The 9,472-nt window shown below is 33.0% G+C and overlaps 1 pseudogene; it reads left to right on the top strand.

The window, feature by feature from the left end:
* The first annotated feature begins 1,230 nt into the window (after positions 1-1,230).
* The window catches only part of LOC141582709 (uncharacterized), a 32,335-nt pseudogene continuing 24,093 nt past the window's right edge, over positions 1,231-9,472 (top strand).

Raw genomic sequence — 9,472 nt, 5'->3', positions numbered from 1 at the left:
ATAACCCCCTATGCATCAAAGTGAACAACTATTGGCATGACACAAAGGATACATCTTCAGTACACAGAGAGATCTGACCTAAGCTTTGATCCAATCAGAACAAAACCTTTTTCACCATTACTGAGAAAATAAGCTAAGGGTAATGGAAGAGAGAGGGGCAAATCAGTTTGTCAATTTCTACAAAGAAGACAGCCGAAATTCTGATGAGGATTGTGTGAAATATATAGAATGATTTGTGTACTATTATTATCTTAAAAATACTGTTTTCCAATTCATGAACATGGAATGTCTTTTGTATAGCTCTTTTTTCTCTTAACAACAATTTGTACTTTTTAGGAGCAGTTCGCAATTATTAGGTTAAAATTTTAAAATATTTAACAGTTTTTGATATTATTGTAAAAAGAATTGATTGCTTAATGTCCATTTTGGTTCACTCATTACTACTGCATAGAAATATAATAGATTTCTCTATATTGATTTTGTATCCTACAACATTGCTAAAGTCATTTATTCGTTCTAATATATATAGGTGGATTTTCTAGGATTTTCTATATAAAATAATGTTATTACAAAGCTATAGTAATCAAAACAGTATGATTCTGGAATAGAAACAGACACATAGACCAGTGGAACAGAATAGATAGCCCAGAAAAAAAAAAAAAAACCTAGGCATATATGGCCAACTAATTTTCAACAAAGGCACAAAGAATACACAACAGAAAAAGGATTGCCTCTTCAATAAATGGTGATGGGAAAACTGGATATCTGAATGCAAAAAAATTAAAAAATTGGATGCTTATGTTACACCATACAGAAAAATCAACTCAAAATAGATTAAAGATTTAAATGTAAGACCTGAATTTATAAAACTCACAGAAGGAAACATAGAGGGAAAGCTGCATGACTTTGGTCTTAGCAATGATTTCATGGATATGACACCTAAAGCTTAGACAATAAAAGCAAAAATAAACAACCAGGAATACTTCAGATTAACAAGTTTTTATGTAGCATAAAATCAAAAAATAAAAAGGCAACCTAAGGAATAAAAAACATTGGAAAACATATATTCAATAAGCAGTTAATATCTAAAATACATAAGGAACTCACACAATTCATAGCATACAAAAAAAAAAAAAAAAACCCAAACAACCTGAATTAAAAATGGGCAAAAGACCTAAATGGATATTTTTGTAAGGAAGATATATAAATCACCAACAAGTACATGTAAAGATGCTCAACATCACTAATCATCAGCATCAGGGAGATGCAAGTCAAATTCACAATGAGAGAATACCTCATACCTTTAGGATGTCTATTATCAAAAGGGAAAATATAGTAAATGTTGACAAGGGTGTGGATAAAAGAGAATCCTTACAGATTGTTGATAAGAATGAAAATGGGTGCCACCATTATGGAAAACAGTATGTAGTTTCTTGAAAAAAATAAAAATAGAACTGCCATATAATTCAGAAGTCTCACTTCTGAGTATATATCCAAAGAAAATAAAAATCACTATCTAGAAGAGGCAGCTACAGTGCCGTGTTAATCGCAGCATTATTCACGATAGACATAGAAACAACCTAAGTGTCCATCAGCAAAAGAATAAGAAAATCTGGCATGTTTACACAACACAATATTATTCGGGCTTATGAAAGAAGGAAAGTTTGTTATTTGTGACAACATGGATGAACCTGAAGCATATTATGCTATGTGAAATAACCCAGACACCAAAGACAAATACTGCAAGGTTTCACTTACATGTGGAATCTAAAAAAGTTTAATTCATAAAAATAGAGAGAAGAGTGGTTATCAGGGTTTGGGGTTGGGGTTGGGGGAAATGGGGAGTTGTTGGTCAAAGAGTACAAACTTGTAGTTATTATGTAAGTAAGTTCTGGAGGCCTAATGTACAGCAAGGTGACTATAGTTCATAATAATCAATAGTATACTCAAAATTTTCTCAGAGAGTAGATCTTAGGTATTCTCACTACAAATGAAAACTATGTGAGTTGATGAGTATGTTAATAAGCTTGATTGTTGTAATCATTTCACAATACAGACACATATCAAAACAACAGCTAGTACACCTTAAATATATACAATTTTATTTCATTATTATATCTCAATACAGCAAAAAAAGATCACATTATCTGTGAATAGAAGTAGTTTTAATTCTTTCTTTTCAGTCTGGCTGCGTATTATTTCATTTTCTTGCCTAATGATCTTAGCTAGAATGTCCAAATATGATGTTAAATGAAAGTGATGAAAATGAATATCCATGTCTTGTTCCTAATGTCGGAGGAAAAGCACTAAATTTCTCACCATTTTAAGTATGGTGCTTACTGTGAGGTTTTTGTAGATCATTTTTTTTTCCGATTGAGGAAGTACTCATCTATTTCTGAATTACCGAGTATTATAAAAAGGTTTTAGATTTTACCAAATGTTTTTTCTGGATCCGTTGAGATAATCCTTGTGAGGGTTTTTCCCCCTTTTTTCTAATGATCTGGTATATAACATTAAGTAATTTTCAGATATAAAAACAATATATAGTTCCTTAGATAAATTCCATTTGGTAATGTATAATCTTCCTTATGTATTATTAAATTCAGTTTGCCAGTATTTTTAATCTAAACATTATTGTGGTAAGGTATACCATAACACAAAATTTACAGTCTTAACCATTTTTCAAGTTCAGTGATATTAAGTACATTGACAATGCTGTGCAACATTTATCACTGTACATCTCCCAAACTGTTTCATCATGTCAAACTGAAGCTCTGTACTGACTAAAAAGTACTATTATTCTGTATTTCTCCCTTGCCCCAGCCCCTGGTAAACACTATTCTGCCTTTCTGTCTGAATAAATTGACAATTCTAGGTGGATCATACAAGTGGAATCACACAATATCTGTTCTTTCGTGTCTGACTTATGTCACTTAGCATAACATCTTCAAGGCTCAACCACATTGTAGCATTTATCAGAATATCATTTTTTAAGGTAGAATGTATGTTTTTGTTTTATGTATATATCACATTTTATAAGAAAGCATTTTTAATTGTGGTAAGAACACAAAACATGAGTTATGCTCTGTTAACAAAAATTTTAAATGTATAATACATTATTGTTAACTGTAGATACAGTGCAATGCAGGCATATCTTGAGAGCTTATTCATCATGCTTGACTGAAACTTTATGCCAATTGATTGCATTTTCCCACATTCCTTCCCCTGGCAACAACCATGACACTCTTTGATTCTATTAATTTGACTGTTTTAGATACCTCGCATAAGTGGAATCATGCAATATTTGTCTTTCTGTCACTGGCTTATTTCACTTAGCATAATGTCCTTAAGATTCATTTATGTCACATATTACAGAATTCTGTGTGTGTTTTTAAGACTGAATAGTATTCCATTGCATGTTTATACCACATTTTTAAATTCATTCATTCATCGATGAACATTGAGGTTGTTCTCACATATTTGCTCTTATGAATTATGCTACAGTGAACAAACAAGTGTTAATTTACCATAGAGATCCTGATTTCAAATCTTTTGCATACATATCAGAAGTGGAATTGTTGGATCATATGGTAGTTCTATTATTAATTTTGTGACAAACCTCCATATTATTTTTCCTAGCAGTTGTACTATTTTGCATTTCTACCAACAGTGTACAAGTGTTTTCTTTTCCCCACATCTTTGCCAATATCACCTGATTTTTTATAATATCCATCATGACAGGTGTAAGGCAACATTTCATTGTGGTTTTGGGTTTGTATTTTCTGAATGATTAGACATGTTATTACCTTTTCATACACCTGTTGGCCATTTGTATGTCTTTCAAAAAATTTCTTCAAATTCTTAGCTCATTTTAAAATTGGCTTACAGGTTCCTTTACCATTCAGTTGTGGGTGTTTCCCATATATTTTGTAAATCAACCCTTTTTCAAAAGTAAGGTTTGCAGATATGTTCCCTCATTCTGTAAATTACATTTTCACTCTGTTGATTGTTTCCTTTGCTGTTTAGAAATACTTTTAGCTTGATGTAGTCCCACTTTTCTATTTTTTAATTTGTTTTGCCTGTGCTTTTGGTGTTATATGCAAAAAATCATTGCCAAGACCAACATCATGAAGCTTTTCTCTCATGTTTTCTTGTAAGAGTTTTACAGTTTCAGGTCTTGTGTTTAAGTCTCCCCATTTTTAGTAGATTTTTGTGTATGGCATAAGGTAAAGATGCAATTTTATTCTTTTGCATGTCAATATTTGGTTTTCCCAGAACCAGTTATTGAAGAGATTTTCCTTTCCCCAATGTATTTTCTTGGCACCTATGTCAAAAATGAATTGATTAGAAATGTGCGAATTTATTTCTTAGTTCTCTTTTCTATTCCATTGGTCTACATGTCTGTTTTTACACCACTATTATGCTGATTTGGTTAACATAGCTTTGTAGTATAATTTGAAGTCAGGTAATATGATCCTTCCCACTTCAATGAGACTGGCTCCATGTTCTCCTGGGGTGTAGAAATTTTCAATTAGTTTTTGATTTCTTGCAAAGGAAACATGTCCATGAATTCACTCTCAATTGGTGTGTTTGTGGGGGAAAGTTCCTACTTCACCATGTTGTGAACTCTGGGTTTTGCAACTATTTTGTTGAGGATTTTTTCCTTAAGAAATGAGTATATAAATATGTCCACGTTCATAAGACATATTGTTTTGTAGTCTTCTTGGGATGTCTTTTTTGGATTTGTTATCAGGATAATATTGGCCTAATAAAAGAATTGGGAAGTGTTTTCTTTTTTTCTGCTTTCTGGATAATATTGTAATAATTTGGTATTAACTTTTCTTTAAATGATTGGTAGCATTAACCTATGAAGCCACCTGGGTCTGGACTTTTCCTTGAAGAGAGTTTTAAAATTTTTGTTTACTAATTCAACCTCTTTATTTTTTTGTAGGTCCATTGAGATTTTAGGTTATTTTTTGAGTTGGTTTCAGTAGTTTGTGTCTTTGAAGGAATTGTTCCATTTCATGTAAGTGATCTAATACATTAGTATACTGTTGTTCATAGTTTCCCCTTACAATGGTTTTCATGTTTTTAAAGTTACTTTCTATATCCTTTTCTTCATTCCCAATTTTACTAATTTGATTCTTCTCACTTATTTTCTTGGTCCTTTTAGCTAAACGTTTGTCAATATTGTTGATCTCTTCAAACAACCAATTTTATGGTTTATTGATTTTTCTTTGTTGTTTTGCTATTTCACTAATATCTTAATATTTTCTGTAATCTCTTTATTATTTTCTTTCTTCTGTTTGCTTTAATATTAGTTTGCTCTCCTTTCTCTAATTTATTAAGTTGAAGTTTAAGTTATTATATTAGGGTCTTCTTTCTATCTTAATATAGGCATTTACAGCTATCAATTTCCCTCTAACAACTGCTTTAGCTGTGTCCCATGTTTGGAATATTGTGTTTTCATTATCATTCATCTCAAAGTGTCTTATAATTTCCCTTGTAATTTTTGCTTTGTCTCAGTGAGTATTTATCAGTATGTTGTTTAATTCTCATATATTTGTGAAAATGCCAAATTTTCCTCTACTATTGACCTCTAATTTTATTTCATTATATTTGGAGAATATACATTGCATAATTTAAACTATGTTAATTTATGTGGTTTGTTTAAACGTTTAAAATATGGTCTACCCTGGAGAATGTTCTGTGTGCAGTTGAAAAATATGTTTTTTCACCTATTGTTTGGTGGGATGTTCTCTAGGTGTCTGTTTGGTCTAGTTGGTTTATAGTGCATTTTAAGTTTTCTATTTCAAGATTGATCTCGAATAATTGTGCTTATCCATTATTAAAAATGATGCATTGAAGTTTCCCACTAGTGTTGAATTTTATATCTCTCCCTTTATTTATCTTAATATTTGCTTTATTTGTTTTAAGACTGTGTTGTTAGGTGCATCTATGTTTATTATTTTATTTCTTCCTAAGGTAGTTAAACTTATTTCATTATAATATCTCCCCTTACTACAGCAATATTTTTACTTTAATTCAATTTGGCACATTACTGCAGCCACTCCATACTACTTATGCTTTTTAAAAATTTATTTATATCTTTCAATCTAAAGCGTGACTCCTGTAGAAAATATATAACTGATTTTGCTTTTGTAAATCTCATTTAACTATCTCTGCCTTTTGATTACATTGTTTATGCACATTTAAATTTATTATTGAAAGAATTGAATTTACACCTGCCATTTTACTGATTTAAAATACATTTTAGGCTTTTCAGTTTCTGTATATCTTTTTTACTGTTTTTCTTTATACTTTAAGTTCTGGGGTACAGGTGCAGAATGTGCAGGTTTGTTACATAGGTATACACATTCCATGGTGGTTTGCCCCACTAATCAACCCATCATCTACATTAGGTATTTCTCCTAATACCATCTCTCTCCTAGCTCCCCAACCCTTTACAGGCCCTCGTGTGTGATGTTCCCCTCCCTGTATCCATGTGTTCTCATTGTTCAACTCCCAAACATGAGTGAGAACATGTGTTTGTTTTTCTGCTCTTGTGTTAGTTTGCTGAGAATGGTGGTTTCCACTTCATCCCTGTCCTTGCAAAGGATATTTTTAATGGCTGTGTAGTATTCCATGGTGTATATGTGACACATTTTTTTAATCCAATCTATCATCGATGGGCATTTGGGTTAGTTCCAAGTCTTTGCTATTGTGAACAGTGCCACAAAACATATGTGTGCATGTGGCTTTATAGTAGAATGATTTATAAAGCTTTGGGTATATACCCAGCAATGAGAATGTGGGTCAAATGGTATTTCTACTTCTAAATCCTTGAGAAATTACCACACTGTCTTCTACAATGGTTTAACTAATTTACACTCTCACCAACAGTATAAAAGTGTTCCTATTTCTTCACATCCTCTCCAGCATCTGTTGTTTCCTGACTTTTCTTTTTTATTATTATTATACTTTAAGTTCTGGGGTACATGTGCAGAATGTGCTGGTTTGTTACATAGGTATACACATGAGATGGTGTTTTGCGGCATCCATCACCCCATCATCTACATTAGGTATTTCTCCTAATGTTATCCCTCCCCTAGCCCCATAGTCCCCTGCTATCCCTTCTCCAAACTCCCAGCCCCCAATAGGCTCCAGTGTGTGATGTTCCCCTTCCTGTGTCCATGTGTTCTCACTATTCAACACCCACTATGAGTGAGAACATGCTGTGCTTGGTTTTCTGTTCTATCAGTTTGCTGAGAATGATGGTTTCCAACTTCATTCATGTCCTTGCAAAGAACATGAACTCATCTTTTTTATGGCTGCCTAGTATTCCATGGTGTATATGTGCCACGTTTTCTGTATCCAATCTGTCATTGATAGGCATTTGGGTTGGCTCCAAGTCTTTGCTATTGTGAACAGTGCTGCAATAAACATACATGTGCATGTGTCTTTATAATATAATGATTTATATACCTTTGGGTATATACCCAGTAATATGATTGCTGGGTCAAATGATATTTCTAGTTCTAGATCCTTGAGGAATGGCCACACTGTCTTCCACAATGGTTGAATTAATTTACACTTCTACCAACAGTGTAAAAGTGTTTCTCTTTCTCCATGGGCATTACAAAATGATAAGGGGATTAATGCAACAAGAAGAGCTAACTATCCTAAATATATATGCACCCAATACAGGAGCACTCAGATACATAAAGCAAGTTCTTAAAGACCTACAGAGATTCCTGAATGCTCCTGAATGACTACTGGATAAATAATGAATTGAAGGCAGAAATAAAAATGTTCTTTGAAACCAATGAGAACAAAGATACAGCATACCAGAATCTCTGGGACACATTTAAAGCAGTGGGTAGAGGAAAATTTTTAGCACTAAGTACCCACAAAAGATAGGAGGACATATACTAAATCAACACCCTAATGTCACAATTAAAAAGAACTAGAGGAGCAAGAACAAACAAATTCAAAAGTTTCCTGACTTTTTAATGATTGCGAATTCTAACTGTTGTGAGATGGTATCTCATTGTGGTTTTGATTTGCATTTCTCTAATGACCAGTGATGATGAGCTTTTCTTTTGTATGTTTGATGACTGACTGCATAAATGTCTTCTTTTGAGAAGTGTCTGTTCACACCCTTGCCAACTTTTTGATGGGGTTGTTTTGTTCTTGTAGATTTGTTTAAGTACTTTGTAGATTCTGAATACTAGCCCTTTGTCAGATGGATAGATTGCAAAAATTTTCTCCCATTCTGTAGGTTTCCTGTTTATTCTGATGATATTTTACTTTGCTGTGCAGAAGCTCTTTATTTTATTAGATCCTATTAATCAATTTTGGCTTTTGTTGCCATTGCTTTTGGTGTTTTAGTCATGAAGTCTTTGCCCATGCCTGTGTCCTGAATGGTATTGCCTAGGTTTTCTTCTAGGGTTTTTATGGTTTTAGGTTTTGTGTTTAAGTCTTTAATCTATCTTAATTTTTGTGTAAGGAATAAGGAAGGGATCCAGTTTCAGCTTTCTGTATATAACTTGCCAGTTTTCCCAACACCAATTATTAAATAGGGAATCCTTTCCTCATTGCTTGTTTTTGTCAGGGTTGTCACATATCAGATGGTTGTAGATGTGTGGCATGATTTCTGAGACCTCTGTTCCGTTCCATTGGTCTATATCTCTTTTGGTACCAGTATCATACTGTTTTGGTTACTGTAGCCCTGTAGTATAGATTGAAGTCAGGTACTGTGATGCCACCAGCTTTGTTCCTTTTGCTTAGGATTGTCTTGGCTATGCTGACTTTTTGGTTCCATATAAAATTTAAAGTAGTTTTCCATATAAAATTTAAAGTAATTTCAGTTCTATGAAGAAAGTCAATGGTAGTTTGATGGGAACAGCATTGAATCTATCAATTACTTTGGGCAGTATGGCCATCTTCATAATACTGATTCTTTCCATTCATGAGCATGAAATGTTTTTCCATTTGTTTGTGTACTCCCTTATTTCCTTGAGCAGTTGTTTATTGTTTTCCTTGAAGAGGTCCTTCCCATCCTTTGTTAGTTTCATTCCTAGGTATTTTATTCTGTTTGTAGCAATTGTGAATGGGAGTTCACTCATAATTTGGCTGTCTTATTGGTGTATAGGAATGCTTATGATTTTTGCACATTGATTTTGTATCCTGAGACTTTGCTAAAGTTGCTTACCAGCTTAAGGAGATTTTGGGCTGAGACAATGGGGTTTCCTAACTATGCAATCATGTCATCTACAAACAGAGACAATTTGACTTCCTCTTTTACTAATTGAATACCCTTTATTTCTTTTTCTTGCCTGATTGCCCTGGCCAGATCTTCCAATAGTATGTTGAATAGGAGAGGTGTGCCAGTTTTCAGAGGGAATGCTTCCAGCTTTTGCCCATTGAGTATCATATTGGCTGTGGGTTTGTCATAAATACTACTATTTAT

Source organism: Saimiri boliviensis, chromosome X, assembly GCF_048565385.1.
Source record: "Saimiri boliviensis isolate mSaiBol1 chromosome X, mSaiBol1.pri, whole genome shotgun sequence".
Taxonomy (NCBI): Eukaryota; Metazoa; Chordata; class Mammalia; order Primates; family Cebidae; genus Saimiri; species Saimiri boliviensis.
Note: the sequence above shows the minus strand (reverse complement) of the source record. Positions and strands in the feature narration are given on the sequence as shown.